Genomic DNA, 19,245 nt, shown 5'->3' with positions numbered 1-19,245 from the left:
GTAAAGAAAAGCAGCCGCACACACTGCCGGGGGGCCCGCAAGGCCAGCAAACAGCCAAAAAGGCACATGCTTCCAGTTCTTTTTCCGGCACCAGGCTTCGTCTGCTTATTTGCATAGGAACCGCCCACTTTTTCTCTGCTAGCCGACTCGTCTGGGCTGCCATGAAACTCAGGCAGCAAGCAAGCAGCCAGTGGCTGGGCTTTTCAGTTCAGGTCATTTTAGCCAGCCAGCCAGCCAGCCAGCCAGCCATTGTGACAAGAAGCCAGCAAGTCAAGGCATTTGCTGCTTGCTGCTTGCTGCTGCAGTGTTTGCTATGCAGGCTATTTGGATACAGCTTCAACAGGAGTTTCTTAGGCATCTGCTCGTTCGGACTGAATTAGGCTAGGCAGCAGGCGGCACTCCTGCTCCATGCGAGGAGGAGCTGAAAAGAAAAGAAAGTAAGAAGCCACGCAAAAGAGCAAACAAGACACAGCAAAAAGAAGGAGGCTTTATTTTGTCGTCATTTCTTCATCTTCTTCTTTCTTTGCAAAAGAAAGAGCCAAAAATGCATGTTTGTTTTTTTTCTGTCAGACAGTGATTTGTTTCTATTTTTTGATACAAGCCAAATATCCCCAAAGGGAAGTGCACCGGTCCTGGAGGTACTGCAATACCAGGTCAATGCGTGGAGTGGACAGAGCAAGCTCTTCTTCCATCTCCCTGTTCTAAAAATCCATTTAATATATGGTCCCCAGATAGGGGACGTATCAGATATTAAACTGATAAGAACAGATTTTTTTTTTGTTTTGAAAGTTAAATCTTTATTGTCAATCAACATTCAAGTATATACAGAAAAAAGAAAGACTTTTCGAAAAACAAAAAACCACCCCTACATACAAAAACCCCAAACATAACTTTCACGAAATTCCATACTTGTTACAAAAAACACATATCATCACCCCCTATAGGTATCCCCACATATTCTACTTACTTATTTACATTAAATTATATTTATTGAGCAATGAACCATAGAAACAAAAACTTTTGTATCTATTCTTCTCAAAAAATCATCTCACCAAAGTATTCCAAACCTCAAAGTTCCAGAGGTCAGCCTGGACTCTGTTTGCTCTCTTGTCCATCCTGTAGTACACATACATCCTGCTTTTGATCAGTTTAATACATTCACTCACATTCACCTCATCCTTCTTTCCCACCAAAATATTCCTCACTTGCCATAAAGCTTCTTTCACACAATTAATCATTTGCCACGCAATTCTCTCCCTTCCACTCTCATACTCTCCTAATCCATACAACATTCTCTCCAAACTCAAACTTTTCAAGAGCGTAACTTCTTTGAATAGTGGGCCAATCTTCCTCCAGACTGCCCTCGCAAAAGAACAGTCCCAGAGGAGATGGACCACGCTCTCCACTTTCTCACAACATTCTCTCGGGCACCTGTCTGTTACAGCCAGGTCCCGCCTCTTTTGCACCTCACGCACCGGGAGGCACATCCACGCTGTCATCCAAGCCACATCCTTTTGCTCATTAAATAGGTACTTCTCATTCACCATCTTCCATCCCTTCCTCATTTGGTCTCCATTCAGTCCCCCGATCATCTCCATACTCTCCCTCGCTTTCAACACTTTCGTCACTTTCTTCCTAGACTTCCATACCTCCATTCCTAGCATTTGCAATTCAAATTTTACAATATACGTCTCTATAATGGTATAGAAACGTGATGGTTTGAAACAAACTGGTTTCGTGAGGTCATATCTAACTCCCCAGAGTCTTCTGCACATTCCCCTCATCATATACCCACAAAAATTTGCGCACAGAAGCTCTATCTTATCTACTCTACCTATATAAAAACTAATATAATTTAAGTACAAGAACACTTCCAGGTCAGGAAGGTCCTTCCCCCCATTTTCTCTTGATTTCACTACCCTACATCTTCTCAACTTTTCTTCCTTGGAACCCCAAAAAAAGGTGCACAACATCCTCCACACCTTTCGCAGCCAAACACTCGTTGGAGGGAAAATCAGGCCGATATATAAAATACTGGGGAGTAACACTGACTTAATTATCAGATTCCTCCCCTCCAGAGACAAAGCTCTCATTGACCATAAACTTATTTTCTTGCTCAATTTTGCCTCTAGGTTAATCCAGTTCTGCGTCCCTTTTAGTTCACTATCAAAAACGAGGCCCAAAACCTCCAGGGGTCCCTCAACTATGGGAATTTTCAGTTCCCCCAACCCTTCTACCTCACCAAATGCCTTAACATTACTCTTGGCTCTATTGATCTTAAAAGCTGAGGCTTGACAGAAAATCTCTGTCTGAAAAAGAGCTCTCTTTAGGGCGACAGACGACTTACAAACCAAAGTCACATCATCCATGTATGCTAGAATTTTCAAACTCCGGCCTCTGCTACCCGGAATCTCTATCCCTCTAATAACTTTGTCCCGATTCAACAAACGTACAAGCGGTTCCAGAGCACAGATAAACACGACTGGGGAGAAAGGGCACCCCTGTCTCACGCCAGACCTAACACTTATTTGTTTTGTAAGGAAGCCATCAACCTGAATCCGACTAAAGGCGTTCTTATATAATACTTTTATAAACCCCAAAAACCGTCCAGGGATCCCCATTCTCTCAAGCACATGATACAAGAAATCATGGGAAACCCTGTCGTATGCTTTCTCAAAATCCAGAGTTGTTACTACTAAGGCTTGCTTCCTTTCCCCACAATCATAAATCACATCTCTTAGCAAGGCCAAATTCTCCCCAATCTGTCTACCCGGCACTGCACACACCTGCTCCTCCCCAATAATTTGATCTAAAACAATTTTAACTCTATTGGCTAAAACTTTGGCTATAAGTTTATAGTCTGAGTTAAGTAACGTGATCGGCCGCCAGTTTGAAAGTGCCGATCTGTCTCCCTTTTTAAAGATTAACGTCACTATACCCTCTCTCATTGATTTGGGAAGTTCTGCTTTCCCAAGACAAGCAACACACACCTCCAGAAAGTCCTTACTCAGGATCCCCCAGAAAGTCTGGTAAAACTCATAAGGCAAGCCGTCACTTCCAGGGGTCTTATTTTTCTTCCCATTTTTCAGGGCCTCTTCCAATTCGCCTAGTTTAATTTCTTGTTCTAATACCTCCTGATCTTCCTTCTCCAAAGCCCTCTCTAATGCATTCAAGACATCCACCTCAAAACTCTCATCCCTTCCTTTCACTTCATACAAATCCCTATAAAACTCTTCAATCGTTTCCAACATTCTTCTTCTTTCGCTCACCTCCGTCCCATTCGCGTCTCTTACACCCCTCATTTGTTCCTGCCTTCCATACGCCTTCTTAAAAAAGAAGCGCGTGCACCTTTCCCCCTGCTCTGCCCTTTCTATCCTAGCTTGAAAGATTATTTCTTTCCCCTTCTTTTCAAGCATCCCTTTTATCTTCTTCCTAGCCTCTTCTATCTCTAAATCTATCTCCTCCCCAAAATTCCTCAATCTATACAAAAAATTGAGTCGCAAATGCCACCTTTCATACTCCTCTCTCTCCTTCCTTTTCCTCTCACATCCTCTCTTAATGAAAAAAACTTTAGACTCCATTTTCACCATCTCCCACCATTCAGTCAGGTCCTCATATTCATCCTTCTGCATTCTCAACCTTGTATACAACCATTCATACCTCTTTCGCACCCGTTCATCCTCAAGCAAGCTCACATTCAACTTCCATACATTCCTCCCATGCACTTCTCTCTTTCCTAAGCATATATTTCCCTCCATCCATACATGATCCGTGAACGCAACCCTTTTCTGGGTCATTGTGTTCACCTTTAGCCCCTGTGTAAAAAAATAATCAATACGCGACCTGGCCGTCCCTTTGTCACTAAACCAAGTAAAACGCTCTTCGTTACGCAAAAACTTTTTGCCCTGGTCACACAACTTAAAATCTATAACAACATTTTTTAACAAAACCCCCGTGCTATCCACCCCTACACTCTCACCCACCCCCTCCCTATCACCCCCCACCACCGTGCAATTGAAATCCCCAATAACCACAGTAGGCATTGTTCCCGGTAGAAAAAGCTTCAATTTCTCTATTAGCTCCCCGCGCTTGCTCCTATGTGGAGGCATGTATACATTGAAAATCCGGAACACACACCCCCCCACCTCCACCACTACCAATAGCAGCCTCCCCGGCTCTATAGCTAATACATCCTTAATGTTGGCTTTTGGGCTTTTAAATAAGATCCCCACGCCATCGTTCTTACAGGAACTCCCGGGAGACCATACTGCTGGTCCCCAACCCCACTCCTTATCTCCAGGAGGGGAGTTTATGGCACACTCCTGTAAACAAAAAATGTCCCCTTTAGAATGTCTCAAGAAGTCCAGGATCATAGCCCTGCGAGCAATTCCCCCCACGCTTCGTACATTCAAGGAAACTATATTAATCATAATAATGCAAAGGATATATTTTCACCGTCATGACTTCAACTCACGTGATCTATCCATCATAGTTGTATCACTTAGGTTGGATACCGCTCCATCCTCTAGGAAGGATTGATCTGTTCCTATTTCATTTACAGTACCTGCCGAACCTGGGGAAGGATACCCAGACCTTTCTGAATCAGATGAGAATTCCTCAATCTGCTGAGAGGAGACTACGTCACTTTCACTGACTATCTCCTCTATTCCCTCGCATCTTGCCTTGGTCTCGGTTTCTGCTATTGCCTTTACTCCCTTTTCAGCAGGTCTTTTCCTGTTCGTCTTTTGGGAGGGCTGAACATCCATCTCCTCTTCCTTGCTCTGCTCTCCTTCAGCCGCCTGCCTCACGAGGGCTTCCTCCCTCTCTGCAGCCTGTCTTCCAGGATCAAGCTCTGACTCGCTTTCCAGATCGGTTCCTATCTCCTCCAGGCCTCCTGCATTCTCCTCTGCCTCTGGAGATGCCGCCGGGGAGATCTCTGTCGGGAACACTTCCTCTAATGCGACTACAGGACCCATGTCTCTTGTTGCTTCTGGTTTTGCTGCATTGGCATAGGTTCGACGCGGGCACTGCCTTGCCATGTGTTCTGTATCTCCACACAAATCGCAGGTGCGCTCCATCTGACAGTTCTCTGTTGAGTGGCCCTCTCTCTTGCACTTTTTGCAATAGAACTCTTGGTTCGTGCAATTTTCACTAGTGTGTCCATACACGTGACATTTTCTGCAAAACTGGGGTTGCCCCGGGTACCACAGGAAGCCCCGATCATTTCCTATGGAGAAACTCGGGGGCGGCAGCTTTACCCCTCCAACATAGCCGTCATCTGGCTTGAAGCAGACCCAGAATTTCCGCTTGCCGTTGAACACCCCATAGGCATTCTTTTGGTCGTATCCTCCCCGTACTGTGCTGCAGTATTTGTACAGAAACATCCTAATGTCCGCAGTAGGAAAAAAGGGATTGAACATGTGCACAGAAATAGGTCTCTCTTCCAACATGAAAGATGGTTGGATCTTAACGCCCAGGAACCGCACATCTTCTTTTAGAGCTTTACTCCTCTCATAGGTGTTCATAGCGTCCTCGGGATGGTTGAAAGTAATGTCGTAGTACCCCTGTTTGGGGAAATCCTGGACGCAAAACAGCTGGTTGTAGCCGACCTTCAACGCACTTTTCAAAATCTGTTCCATCACGAACTTCAGTGTCACTCTCAAACGATGATCAGCCTCGACCTGGATACGGACGGTGTTTCTCTGGCGTACCTCAGCGTACGCATTCGCCATTGTCGCCTTCTAGGATAGCAAGAGATGGCGCAGTCCCCTTATGGCAGCATGCCAGCTTAAGGCCCCAAAAGGGGTCGATGCTGGAAGGCAAAGGGACCACAGTCTCTGCTGGCCTTCTGGTTTCAGACACTTGGTCTTAGCCAAAAGGCCGAGAAGCGATAACCAGAAATGGGCCCCCGCCTGAGCGCCGCCCGACGGCCGGGGGCGCTACGCTTTAGGGAGAAGGGCAGAGGGAGCCGCTGGCTGCCCGCTCGCCTCCTCCCCCAGCAGGCCTGCCTCCAGTCCCTCCGCTCCTCCCGACACAGCCCCGGGGAGTCTATGCAGCAGCGGCGGCGACGACGACGACGGATGCAAAAGCCAAAGACTTTGTATGGAGTAAAGAAAAGCAGCCGCACACACTGCCGGGGGGCCCGCAAGGCCAGCAAACAGCCAAAAAGGCACATGCTTCCAGTTCTTTTTCCGGCACCAGGCTTCGTCTGCTTATTTGCATAGGAACCGCCCACTTTTTCTCTGCTAGCCGACTCGTCTGGGCTGCCATGAAACTCAGGCAGCAAGCAAGCAGCCAGTGGCTGGGCTTTTCAGTTCAGGTCATTTTAGCCAGCCAGCCAGCCAGCCAGCCAGCCATTGTGACAAGAAGCCAGCAAGTCAAGGCATTTGCTGCTTGCTGCTTGCTGCTGCAGTGTTTGCTATGCAGGCTATTTGGATACAGCTTCAACAGGAGTTTCTTAGGCATCTGCTCGTTCGGACTGAATTAGGCTAGGCAGCAGGCGGCACTCCTGCTCCATGCGAGGAGGAGCTGAAAAGAAAAGAAAGTAAGAAGCCACGCAAAAGAGCAAACAAGACACAGCAAAAAGAAGGAGGCTTTATTTTGTCGTCATTTCTTCATCTTCTTCTTTCTTTGCAAAAGAAAGAGCCAAAAATGCATGTTTGTTTTTTTTCTGTCAGACAGTGATTTGTTTCTATTTTTTGATACAAGCCAAATATCCCCAAAGGGAAGTGCACCGGTCCTGGAGGTACTGCAATACCAGGTCAATGCGTGGAGTGGACAGAGCAAGCTCTTCTTCCATCTCCCTGTTCTAAAAATCCATTTAATATATGGTCCCCAGATAGGGGACGTATCAGATATTAAACTGATAAGAACAGATACTACACTTGATCTTAGCCAAAAGGCCGAGAAGCGATAACCAGAAATGGGCCCCCGCCTGAGCGCCGCCCGACGGCCGGGGGCGCTACGCTTTAGGGAGAAGGGCAGAGGGAGCCGCTGGCTGCCCGCTCGCCTCCTCCCCCAGCAGGCCTGCCTCCAGTCCCTCCGCTCCTCCCGACACAGCCCCGGGGAGTCTATGCAGCAGCGGCGGCGACGACGACGACGGATGCAAAAGCCAAAGACTTTGTATGGAGTAAAGAAAAGCAGCCGCACACACTGCCGGGGGGCCCGCAAGGCCAGCAAACAGCCAAAAAGGCACATGCTTCCAGTTCTTTTTCCGGCACCAGGCTTCGTCTGCTTATTTGCATAGGAACCGCCCACTTTTTCTCTGCTAGCCGACTCGTCTGGGCTGCCATGAAACTCAGGCAGCAAGCAAGCAGCCAGTGGCTGGGCTTTTCAGTTCAGGTCATTTTAGCCAGCCAGCCAGCCAGCCAGCCAGCCATTGTGACAAGAAGCCAGCAAGTCAAGGCATTTGCTGCTTGCTGCTTGCTGCTGCAGTGTTTGCTATGCAGGCTATTTGGATACAGCTTCAACAGGAGTTTCTTAGGCATCTGCTCGTTCGGACTGAATTAGGCTAGGCAGCAGGCGGCACTCCTGCTCCATGCGAGGAGGAGCTGAAAAGAAAAGAAAGTAAGAAGCCACGCAAAAGAGCAAACAAGACACAGCAAAAAGAAGGAGGCTTTATTTTGTCGTCATTTCTTCATCTTCTTCTTTCTTTGCAAAAGAAAGAGCCAAAAATGCATGTTTGTTTTTTTTCTGTCAGACAGTGATTTGTTTCTATTTTTTGATACAAGCCAAATATCCCCAAAGGGAAGTGCACCGGTCCTGGAGGTACTGCAATACCAGGTCAATGCGTGGAGTGGACAGAGCAAGCTCTTCTTCCATCTCCCTGTTCTAAAAATCCATTTAATATATGGTCCCCAGATAGGGGACGTATCAGATATTAAACTGATAAGAACAGATTTTTTTTTTTTTTTTTTTATTTGCATATTTGAAAAATATACAATTTGACATTTTTGTTTTACATTTTCTTTTTGAACAAAAATTATATAATAAAAATTATTTCTTTCATAACTTTCCAAAAGAAATTCTCAATTACTTCATACATGAAAATTCAAAATACATTCTAATTTCCAAAAACTTCTCCCATATATTTACCGAACCCATTACATCCTTTCTATTTCATTTATATTTCTATTTTTACCCTTACTTTCCCAAGAAATACATTCTACTCATCCCACTTTCCTTCTACTTTTCCATCACATATTATTTTTATATTCTTTCATTACATTTTCTTTTCCTTTTTCTTCTTAATTTCTTTACATAATATCATACCTCTACTTCTTTATTAAACCTCCTTTCTTTACTTTTGCTTATTTTCTCTGCTTATTTCTTAACATTACTAAAATTTCCCACATTCCTCCTCTTTAGTTTTTCCAAACCATCCCATATATATTACATTTTTCATAATTTCCAAACAAACAAATAACACTATTACATTTTGTTACTTCACAACACATTCCCATTTTTCTCTACTTTTCCATACCCCACTAATCCAAAAAAACTTCAAATTCCATAACAACCGTTTCATTCCATATATGCAATTTTCCCTTCCATTATTTTAAACAAAACCCCATCTTTTCCCTTTAAACCTCTCTATCCTTCCTCTTAGATTTTGCACGCCAAGCTAGAAATAAATCACCTAGAACTTCTCTTACTTTATCTTCTCCTCTTCCTATCCCCTGATGAGCCTTAACCCATGCTTCAGCATCCTCTATTTCCTTTTGAAACATTTCTATCATTTTTTTCAGTTTCTCCTTAAAAGGCCTCGTATCTTCTGATTCCACAACAGGTCCCAATGGGTCTAACTTGCTTCTCCAATCATTTTGCTCCCAGAACTCTAACTTTTCCTCCCCATTCCCTTCGTCACTACCTTCCATTTCCTCCCCAGACACACTTTCTTCCTCCTCCTCCTCCTCCTCCAACACACTCTCTTCCTCTTCCTCTGCCCTATACTCATTACTACTATCCTCCTTCTCCTCCCCACTATCCTGTCCACTACTCTCAGACTCACTTTCTACCTTCTGCACACTAATTTCCTCCTCCCCCATACTGTCACCCTTCCCTTCATCCATACTGTCCCCCTTTCCTTTATCTTCTTCGTCTACATCACTAAACTGTCTTCCCCTATCCCCCTTCTTCTCCCTTTGCTGACACTGTTCCTCCTCCAAAACATCCCCACCCCCCAAATCCAAATCTTTCTTTGTCTGACTCCTCGGATTTAACTCAGTCTTTTTTGTCCTTTGCACACAGGTTCTTTCCTGGCACTGATGCGCCAAATGTCCAGTAATTCCACAAATAAAACATCTCTTCGGCACTCTACATTCTGCTACAATATGTCCTTCCCTCGCACAATTGCGGCATATCACTCCCAAAGGCTGCCCTGGATACCTCAGGAAGCCCTTGTTAGTCCCGAAACAAAAACTGGCAGGGGGGTGCATCACGCCCCCTGTACTCCCCTCATTTAGTCTGAAACGTACTCTATACGATCTCTCTCCATTGAATATTCCGTATGAGTTTTTCCTTTTCACACCACCACCCACCACATAACAAAAACTTCTCAAAAAAGTCTCAATTTCTTCTTCCTTCACAAAAGCATTGAAAACATGTACCATCATGGTGCATTCTCCTAGCAAAAAGCTCGGTACAGCTCGGATACCCATCCTCTTCAAGTCGCTTACTCTCTCCTTACATCTCACGTAAGCTCTTGCACATTCCTCTTCTTCAATAAATGATACGTCGTAATAGCCCTGGCGCTGGAACGCCTGCAGGCAGACGACCTCCACGATGTTCACCTCCAGCATCGCCCTCAAGACATCCTCCACGATGACGCTGAGTCTCACACGCCATCTCTCCGACTCTGCCACCAGAAACCTGATGGTATTCTTTATGCAGGTCTCACTCTCCATCTTCCTCATCTTCCGTCAATCCGTCAAAACCGGCCGTCCAGGATTAGGTGCGGCGCCCCTAAAGCAGCATGAGGGTTTAGTTCCTGGGGAACGATCCCTCAAGGCCAAGGCGCCGGCCCCTCTCCTTCTCTCTCTCCTGATCGCCTCCCGTGCTCGAGTTAGCGTGACTCCCTCATAGCAGCATGGGTCTTAAGCTCCCCAGGAAGCGATGACCCAAGGCCAAGGAGTCACAGACTCAGCGCAACCTCTCAGCCCAGACACTTGATCTGAGCCAAAAGGCCGAGAAGCGATAACCAGAAATGGGCCCCCGCCTGAGCGCCGCCCGACGGCCGGGGGCGCTACGCTTTAGGGAGAAGGGCAGAGGGAGCCGCTGGCTGCCCGCTCGCCTCCTCCCCCAGCAGGCCTGCCTCCAGTCCCTCCGCTCCTCCCGACACAGCCCCGGGGAGTCTATGCAGCAGCGGCGGCGACGACGACGACGGATGCAAAAGCCAAAGACTTTGTATGGAGTAAAGAAAAGCAGCCGCACACACTGCCGGGGGGCCCGCAAGGCCAGCAAACAGCCAAAAAGGCACATGCTTCCAGTTCTTTTTCCGGCACCAGGCTTCGTCTGCTTATTTGCATAGGAACCGCCCACTTTTTCTCTGCTAGCCGACTCGTCTGGGCTGCCATGAAACTCAGGCAGCAAGCAAGCAGCCAGTGGCTGGGCTTTTCAGTTCAGGTCATTTTAGCCAGCCAGCCAGCCAGCCAGCCAGCCATTGTGACAAGAAGCCAGCAAGTCAAGGCATTTGCTGCTTGCTGCTTGCTGCTGCAGTGTTTGCTATGCAGGCTATTTGGATACAGCTTCAACAGGAGTTTCTTAGGCATCTGCTCGTTCGGACTGAATTAGGCTAGGCAGCAGGCGGCACTCCTGCTCCATGCGAGGAGGAGCTGAAAAGAAAAGAAAGTAAGAAGCCACGCAAAAGAGCAAACAAGACACAGCAAAAAGAAGGAGGCTTTATTTTGTCGTCATTTCTTCATCTTCTTCTTTCTTTGCAAAAGAAAGAGCCAAAAATGCATGTTTGTTTTTTTTCTGTCAGACAGTGATTTGTTTCTATTTTTTGATACAAGCCAAATATCCCCAAAGGGAAGTGCACCGGTCCTGGAGGTACTGCAATACCAGGTCAATGCGTGGAGTGGACAGAGCAAGCTCTTCTTCCATCTCCCTGTTCTAAAAATCCATTTAATATATGGTCCCCAGATAGGGGACGTATCAGATATTAAACTGATAAGAACAGATTTTTTTTTTTTTTTTCGAAAAATAAAAAACCCCCGACATTACAAAAACCCCAAAACATTTCAATACAAATTTTGCATATAAAACTTCCAAGTTTACAAACATGACTTGGTACATAAAACAATTTTTCTTCTTTAAGACATTTTCCTTTTACAGGGTATACCTTCTTCATAGCGTGTCTAGAAAGGCGCATTATTTCACGGCACGATAACCAATTTGTTTTGTACCACTACAATATTTCTCATACATGTTACTTTTATGTTCCGCATACGTGTGCGGCTGAGTTTCCTTATACAGAATCAAGGTATCTATATGCTTTATCGCCCTTGTCTCTTCCGTTTGACCTGCTAAACTAACGCTCCAAATCTCCATGTCCTTGTCTCCCACCTTTTCTCTAAGCTCTTTTACTTTCCCCTCTAATGTTAGACCCACTTTAAAAGGAAAAATGGGTACTAGCGATTTCTCTATGACTAAGCTAACTTCCTCCTTACCTCCCTCTTTCTTCTTTACCCCCTCATTTTTGGTTTCTTTCTCCAACACTCTTTCCATCTCTTCTATCTCTTTTCCCACTCCATGTACTACATGCTCTAGCTTTTTCTTCCTTTGTTCTGTGTTCGCTTCCAACAAAGCTTTCCTTGCATTGTAAAATTTATCTCTCGCTTTTCTATATTTATCTCCCCATCTTTTGATCAGTTTTGTTTCTCTGCTCCCCTCCCTCTTTTTTTCGTCTTCCTGGCTATCCTCCTCTTCTTCAGTATCGTCCTGCTCTTCCCCCTCGCTCTCTGTTTCTCCTTCCTGTACTAGTACCGAAAAATTTGACTTCCCTACCCAAGACTGTGCTTTCTTACCTGATTTTCCCTCTTCTACCTCTTGCTGCATCCTACGCTTTACTGCATTCCTTTTCTCTGTTGTATCCATGTCTTCTAACTCCCCTTGCACTAGGTGTTTACCTCCCCCTACTACTACCCAATCTGTTTGCTTAGTTTGTTTGGATTCCAGTTCAATGTCTTTATGTTTGGGTGTTCCCCTTTCTTGTAACCCTTCTGAGTCCTCCACAGCCTTAACGTCCTTCTCTTTCCTTTTGTTGGGGTTCTGCGCCAAGCTGTTTAGGAAACGATCCTCCTCTTCCTTTTGTTCCTTCATCCCTTCCTCGTATATCTCCGTAATCGTCGCAGAAACGTCCTCCTCCGATTGGCTTGTCTCCTCAACCTCTGTGACACTATGCGCGCCTGTGCTCCTGTTTGGCTCCTCTGTTCTTGTAAACGCACTGTCCTCCCTCTGTATTGTCGACTCTTTTTCCTCCTGTGTCTCCGGCACCACGGTCCTCTCCTTTGGTGTTGGTGGCCCCTCTCTCCAGCGGCCACCTGCCGCTTGAGCATACGTTCTATTCGTGCACATACGAGACAAATGTCCTGGTGACCCACACAAATCACAAAGGCGGGGTAACTCACAATTATAGGCCGAATGTCCATTTTTCCCACAGTTCCTGCAATTCAGTCCAGATTTGTCACATGTCTCTCTGACGTGTCCATATTGTAGGCAATTTCTGCAAAAGGTAGGTTGTCCAGGGTAGTACAGGAACCCCCTATTTCCTCCAATAGTAAAATTCGCCGGCGGGCTCATCACTCCTCCCACAGCAGATGCATCTTCTCTGAAACGTACCCAGAAGCGCCTTTTGCCGTTGTATACGCCATATTGATTTGTCAATTGTTGGCCTCCTTTTGCCACACTGCAATACCTCAGCAAAAATAAGTGCAGATCCTCTGTGCGTGCATATGGGTTATACATATGGATAGTCAGTGGTTTTTCTTCCATTGAAAAGCTGGGGATCACTTGAATTCCTCTCATCAGGGTATCATCCAACTTTGCTTTAAATCTTTCATAGTTGTTCAGGCAATCCTCTTGCTTGGTAAATGTCAGATCAAAAACTCCAATCCTTGGGAAGTCTTGCAGGCAAAACAAAGTTTTCACAAAGTCCATTTCCATCATCTTCATTAAAATTTCTTGTACAACATACTGCAATCCAATTTCTTCTCTGCGTCCCTCTTCAACTTGCAAACGAATGGTATTCCTCAGGCGATCACCTTCTGCCATTTTCTGGCGATTCTATTGGTTGGGTTCAGACCCACAAAGACACATTGGATATCTCACTACACGTAGTGAGACCTCTATTGGTTGACAGTGATATCACACTCTCCAGTTACTGCGCCATCTATTGGTTGACAGTGATATCACACTCTCCAGTTACTGCGCCATCTATTGGTTAACCGTGGTATCACACTACACTTAGTGTGACCTCTATTGGTTGAAACCGGTACTACGTCCTCATGCAAATGAGCAGAACTAAAGTACTGCTGAATATTACAGCTTTTTTGTCAAAATCTGCTCAGAAATTCATCCCAGCAGCCGTTTTCACAGCCGACGCTTCTGTTATAGTGTCTAACAAGTCAGACACTACACTGGATCTTAGCCAAAAGGCCGAGAAGCGATAACCAGAAATGGGCCCCCGCCTGAGCGCCGCCCGACGGCCGGGGGCGCTACGCTTTAGGGAGAAGGGCAGAGGGAGCCGCTGGCTGCCCGCTCGCCTCCTCCCCCAGCAGGCCTGCCTCCAGTCCCTCCGCTCCTCCCGACACAGCCCCGGGGAGTCTATGCAGCAGCGGCGGCGACGACGACGACGGATGCAAAAGCCAAAGACTTTGTATGGAGTAAAGAAAAGCAGCCGCACACACTGCCGGGGGGCCCGCAAGGCCAGCAAACAGCCAAAAAGGCACATGCTTCCAGTTCTTTTTCCGGCACCAGGCTTCGTCTGCTTATTTGCATAGGAACCGCCCACTTTTTCTCTGCTAGCCGACTCGTCTGGGCTGCCATGAAACTCAGGCAGCAAGCAAGCAGCCAGTGGCTGGGCTTTTCAGTTCAGGTCATTTTAGCCAGCCAGCCAGCCAGCCAGCCAGCCATTGTGACAAGAAGCCAGCAAGTCAAGGCATTTGCTGCTTGCTGCTTGCTGCTGCAGTGTTTGCTATGCAGGCTATTTGGATACAGCTTCAACAGGAGTTTCTTAGGCATCTGCTCGTTCGGACTGAATTAGGCTAGGCAGCAGGCGGCACTCCTGCTCCATGCGAGGAGGAGCTGAAAAGAAAAGAAAGTAAGAAGCCACGCAAAAGAGCAAACAAGACACAGCAAAAAGAAGGAGGCTTTATTTTGTCGTCATTTCTTCATCTTCTTCTTTCTTTGCAAAAGAAAGAGCCAAAAATGCATGTTTGTTTTTTTTCTGTCAGACAGTGATTTGTTTCTATTTTTTGATACAAGCCAAATATCCCCAAAGGGAAGTGCACCGGTCCTGGAGGTACTGCAATACCAGGTCAATGCGTGGAGTGGACAGAGCAAGCTCTTCTTCCATCTCCCTGTTCTAAAAATCCATTTAATATATGGTCCCCAGATAGGGGACGTATCAGATATTAAACTGATAAGAACAGATTTTTTTGTTTTCCAAAGTTTTTTATTCAAACATAAAGATAAAGTTTCACAATTTTTTCACTTTTCGAAAAATAACAAAAAACAGTATATATTACATTAGCATATATACACAATAATATTTCTACAAAACAAAACCTACATTTCATAATTCCACATATATCCCTTTCTATTTCAGACCTTTCACATTTAGTATACTTTTAATTACAAAAACTCAAAAATTTTAAATTTCATAATATTTCAATTTATCAAACAAAAAAGAAACCTTTCTCTACTATGCATTTATAAAGCACTCGTATTTCACACTTCAGACATTTCCAATATTCTTTAACATCCTATTTTCCTTCTAGGTCCACTTCTTCTGTTTCTGTCACCCCACACTCCAGAGCAGGATATACATCCACCCTTTTTAACCACATTCTATATAAATCCAGCACAGCTTCTCTTAATTGTTTCCCACTGCAAATCTTAGCCCACAATTCTGCATATTCTGCTCCGTACTGAAAAACCTTTCTTATTTCCTCCACTTTTTCCTCAAAAGACATCCCCTCCCTATCACTCTTTTCCCCACCCTCCTCCAAAAAACAAACATCCTCTTCCTCTTCCCTTAAATCAATCTCCTCCTCCCCCGAACCCATCTCATTTTCTTCTATTTCTGTCATCTCACCTTCCTGACCCCTATCCTTCTCCTTTTCCTCACTTCCCTGTCCACTTCCTTCAGACTCACTTTCCTCCTCCTGCTCCCCCCTGCTATCCGTCTCACTTTCCACCTCCTGCACACTGACATCTTCTTTATATACATTACAGTGCCTGATCCAAAAACCACTCTCTGTATAATCCTCCTCCTCCTCTATACTGTCCCCCTTCCCTTCCTGAACACTGATTTCTTCCTCCCCCACACTGTCCCCTTTCCCTTCATCTTTTTCTACACCCACACCTAAAGAATCCTTCTCTATTTTTTGCTGACTCTGTTCTCTCTGGCAAACACGTTCCTTCTTTCCCACACTATCTCCTTCCCTATCTTCCTCACTATACTCCTGTCCCCTGTCCTCTCTCTCCTCCTCTCCCCTATCTTGTACACCATCCTCAGTCTCACTTTCCACCTCCTGCACATTAACATCTTCAAAATATACATCACAGTGCTTGTCCCCCACCAAAACGCTGTCTAAAGAAACAGGTACTACATATGCCTTTTTTAACCCCGTCTCTCTTGCCGCTGGTGCATAAGTCCTTCTCTGGCAAAACCGTGCCAAATGTCCAAACTCTCCACAGACCGTACATCTTCTTGGTACACTACATTTTGCCGCAATATGTCCTCTCTCTTGGCAGTTATGACAAATAATTCCAAAAGGCTGGCCTGGGTACCTTAGGACGCCCTTATTTGTCCCGAAACAAAACTTAGCCGGGGGGTGTAACACTCCCCCTTCACTCTCCGGACTTCGTCTGAACCGTACTCTATACAGTCTTTCACCGTTAAAAATTCCGTATCGGTTCTTTCTTTTCTCTCCCCCCTCCACCACTGAGCAAAACCTTTTCAAAAAGGCCTCGATTTCCTCTTCTTCCACAAAAGGGTTAAAAACGTGCATAATCAACGGTCGCTCCTCTAGCAAAAAGCTAGGCACTGCACGGATTCCCATCCTTCTCAGGTCGCTTGCTCGCTCCTTACATTTCTTGTAAGTCTTGACGCACTCCTCTTCTTCTGCAAAAGACACCTCATAACAGCCCTGCCGCTGGAACGCCTGCAGGCAGTAGACATCTGCGCCGTTCACCTCCAGCATGTCTCTCAGGATGACCTCCACAATGCTGCAGAGTCTCACTCGCCGTCTCTCCGTCTCTGCCACCAGGAACCTGATGGTGTTCCTCTCACAGGACTCGCTCTCCATCTCTCTCTTCTCCATCTGTCCGGCCGTCCAGGATCAGGTGCGGCGCCCCTATAGCAGCATGAGGGTTTAGTTCCTGGGGAACGATCCCTCAAGGCCAAGGCGCCGGCCCCTCTCCTTCTCTCTCTCCTGATCGCCTCCCGTGCTCGAGTTAGCGTGACTCCCTCATAGCAGCATGGGTCTTAAGCTCCCCAGGAAGCGATGACCCAAGGCCAAGGAGTCACAGACTCAGCGCAACCTCTCAGCCCAGACACTTGATCTGAGCCAAAAGGCCGAGAAGCGATAACCAGAAATGGGCCCCCGCCTGAGCGCCGCCCGACGGCCGGGGGCGCTACGCTTTAGGGAGAAGGGCAGAGGGAGCCGCTGGCTGCCCGCTCGCCTCCTCCCCCAGCAGGCCTGCCTCCAGTCCCTCCGCTCCTCCCGACACAGCCCCGGGGAGTCTATGCAGCAGCGGCGGCGACGACGACGACGGATGCAAAAGCCAAAGACTTTGTATGGAGTAAAGAAAAGCAGCCGCACACACTGCCGGGGGGCCCGCAAGGCCAGCAAACAGCCAAAAAGGCACATGCTTCCAGTTCTTTTTCCGGCACCAGGCTTCGTCTGCTTATTTGCATAGGAACCGCCCACTTTTTCTCTGCTAGCCGACTCGTCTGGGCTGCCATGAAACTCAGGCAGCAAGCAAGCAGCCAGTGGCTGGGCTTTTCAGTTCAGGTCATTTTAGCCAGCCAGCCAGCCAGCCAGCCAGCCATTGTGACAAGAAGCCAGCAAGTCAAGGCATTTGCTGCTTGCTGCTTGCTGCTGCAGTGTTTGCTATGCAGGCTATTTGGATACAGCTTCAACAGGAGTTTCTTAGGCATCTGCTCGTTCGGACTGAATTAGGCTAGGCAGCAGGCGGCACTCCTGCTCCATGCGAGGAGGAGCTGAAAAGAAAAGAAAGTAAGAAGCCACGCAAAAGAGCAAACAAGACACAGCAAAAAGAAGGAGGCTTTATTTTGTCGTCATTTCTTCATCTTCTTCTTTCTTTGCAAAAGAAAGAGCCAAAAATGCATGTTTGTTTTTTTTCTGTCAGACAGTGATTTGTTTCTATTTTTTGATACAAGCCAAATATCCCCAAAGGGAAGTGCACCGGTCCTGGAGGTACTGCAATACCAGGTCAATGCGTGGAGTGGACAGAGCAAGCTCTTCTTCCATCTCCCTGTTCTAAAAATCCATTTAATATATGGTCCCCAGATAGGGGACGTATCAGATATTAAACTGATAAGAACAGATACTACACTTGATCTTAGCCAAAAGGCCGAGAAGCGATAACCAGAAATGGGCCCCCGCCTGAGCGCCGCCCGACGGCCGGGGGCGCTACGCTTTAGGGAGAAGGGCAGAGGGAGCCGCTGGCTGCCCGCTCGCCTCCTCCCCCAGCAGGCCTGCCTCCAGTCCCTCCGCTCCTCCCGACACAGCCCCGGGGAGTCTATGCAGCAGCGGCGGCGACGACGACGACGGATGCAAAAGCCAAAGACTTTGTATGGAGTAAAGAAAAGCAGCCGCACACACTGCCGGGGGGCCCGCAAGGCCAGCAAACAGCCAAAAAGGCACATGCTTCCAGTTCTTTTTCCGGCACCAGGCTTCGTCTGCTTATTTGCATAGGAACCGCCCACTTTTTCTCTGCTAGCCGACTCGTCTGGGCTGCCATGAAACTCAGGCAGCAAGCAAGCAGCCAGTGGCTGGGCTTTTCAGTTCAGGTCATTTTAGCCAGCCAGCCAGCCAGCCAGCCAGCCATTGTGACAAGAAGCCAGCAAGTCAAGGCATTTGCTGCTTGCTGCTTGCTGCTGCAGTGTTTGCTATGCAGGCTATTTGGATACAGCTTCAACAGGAGTTTCTTAGGCATCTGCTCGTTCGGACTGAATTAGGCTAGGCAGCAGGCGGCACTCCTGCTCCATGCGAGGAGGAGCTGAAAAGAAAAGAAAGTAAGAAGCCACGCAAAAGAGCAAACAAGACACAGCAAAAAGAAGGAGGCTTTATTTTGTCGTCATTTCTTCATCTTCTTCTTTCTTTGCAAAAGAAAGAGCCAAAAATGCATGTTTGTTTTTTTTCTGTCAGACAGTGATTTGTTTCTATTTTTTGATACAAGCCAAATATCCCCAAAGGGAAGTGCACCGGTCCTGGAGGTACTGCAATACCAGGTCAATGCGTGGAGTGGACAGAGCAAGCTCTTCTTCCATCTCCCTGTTCTAAAAATCCATTTAATATATGGTCCCCAGATAGGGGACGTATCAGATATTAAACTGATAAGAACAGATTTTTTTTTTCTTTTTAAAGGTTTTTATTGAACAGTTTTTATAATACAGCATATACTTTTCGAAAAGAAAAAAACCACCCCTACATTACAGGAACCCATAACATTTCAACACATAGTAAATATTTACCTATACATCCTTCTATTATCCATAATGAAACACAAAACCGATATTATACATTTACAATATCCTTTCTCTTAAGCTCCCATATGCTTTTACTCCACAGCACATGCTGTGAAGTGGAGCATCGGCCCACCTCTACTCTCCGATACTCCACACTAAGGCCCCAAATCAATACACATAGTGTCTTCACACTTACTTTATCTAAACAAACTACCATCCATATTCTCTGCCTTAGTGTAAAAGCATATGAACCTTTCTTTTTGTTTTTTCCCTTAAAACCTTTACATCTTTACGATTAATCTACT

At 46.4% G+C, this 19,245-nt stretch overlaps 4 non-coding genes and 3 pseudogenes across 4 annotated transcripts; all 7 read right to left on the bottom strand.

Annotated features, from left to right (window-relative positions):
• Nucleotides 1–616: 616 nt before the first annotated feature.
• LOC142500770 (U2 spliceosomal RNA) lies at nucleotides 617–793 on the bottom strand (annotated as a pseudogene).
• A 5,930-nt stretch (nucleotides 794–6,723) lies between these two features.
• Nucleotides 6,724–6,914, bottom strand: LOC142500720 (U2 spliceosomal RNA). The gene has a single exon (XR_012803248.1). It is a non-coding gene; the product is annotated as a U2 spliceosomal RNA (small nuclear RNA).
• An 831-nt stretch (nucleotides 6,915–7,745) lies between these two features.
• Nucleotides 7,746–7,938, bottom strand: LOC142500111 (U2 spliceosomal RNA). Its single transcript, XR_012802812.1, has one exon. It is a non-coding gene; the product is annotated as a U2 spliceosomal RNA (small nuclear RNA).
• Nucleotides 7,939–11,027: 3,089 nt separating this feature from the next.
• On the bottom strand, nucleotides 11,028–11,210 carry LOC142500796 (U2 spliceosomal RNA). The gene has a single exon (XR_012803295.1). It is a non-coding gene; the product is annotated as a U2 spliceosomal RNA (small nuclear RNA).
• Nucleotides 11,211–14,499: 3,289 nt separating this feature from the next.
• On the bottom strand, nucleotides 14,500–14,674 carry LOC142500055 (U2 spliceosomal RNA; annotated as a pseudogene).
• Nucleotides 14,675–17,644: 2,970 nt separating this feature from the next.
• On the bottom strand, nucleotides 17,645–17,835 carry LOC142500719 (U2 spliceosomal RNA). The gene has a single exon (XR_012803247.1). It is a non-coding gene; the product is annotated as a U2 spliceosomal RNA (small nuclear RNA).
• An 831-nt stretch (nucleotides 17,836–18,666) lies between these two features.
• Nucleotides 18,667–18,843, bottom strand: LOC142500158 (U2 spliceosomal RNA; annotated as a pseudogene).
• Nucleotides 18,844–19,245: the final 402 nt, after the last annotated feature.

The sequence above is a fragment of the Ascaphus truei genome, chromosome 7 (assembly GCF_040206685.1).
Source record: "Ascaphus truei isolate aAscTru1 chromosome 7, aAscTru1.hap1, whole genome shotgun sequence".
Classification (NCBI taxonomy): domain Eukaryota; kingdom Metazoa; phylum Chordata; class Amphibia; order Anura; family Ascaphidae; genus Ascaphus; species Ascaphus truei.
Note: the sequence above shows the minus strand (reverse complement) of the source record. Positions and strands in the feature narration are given on the sequence as shown.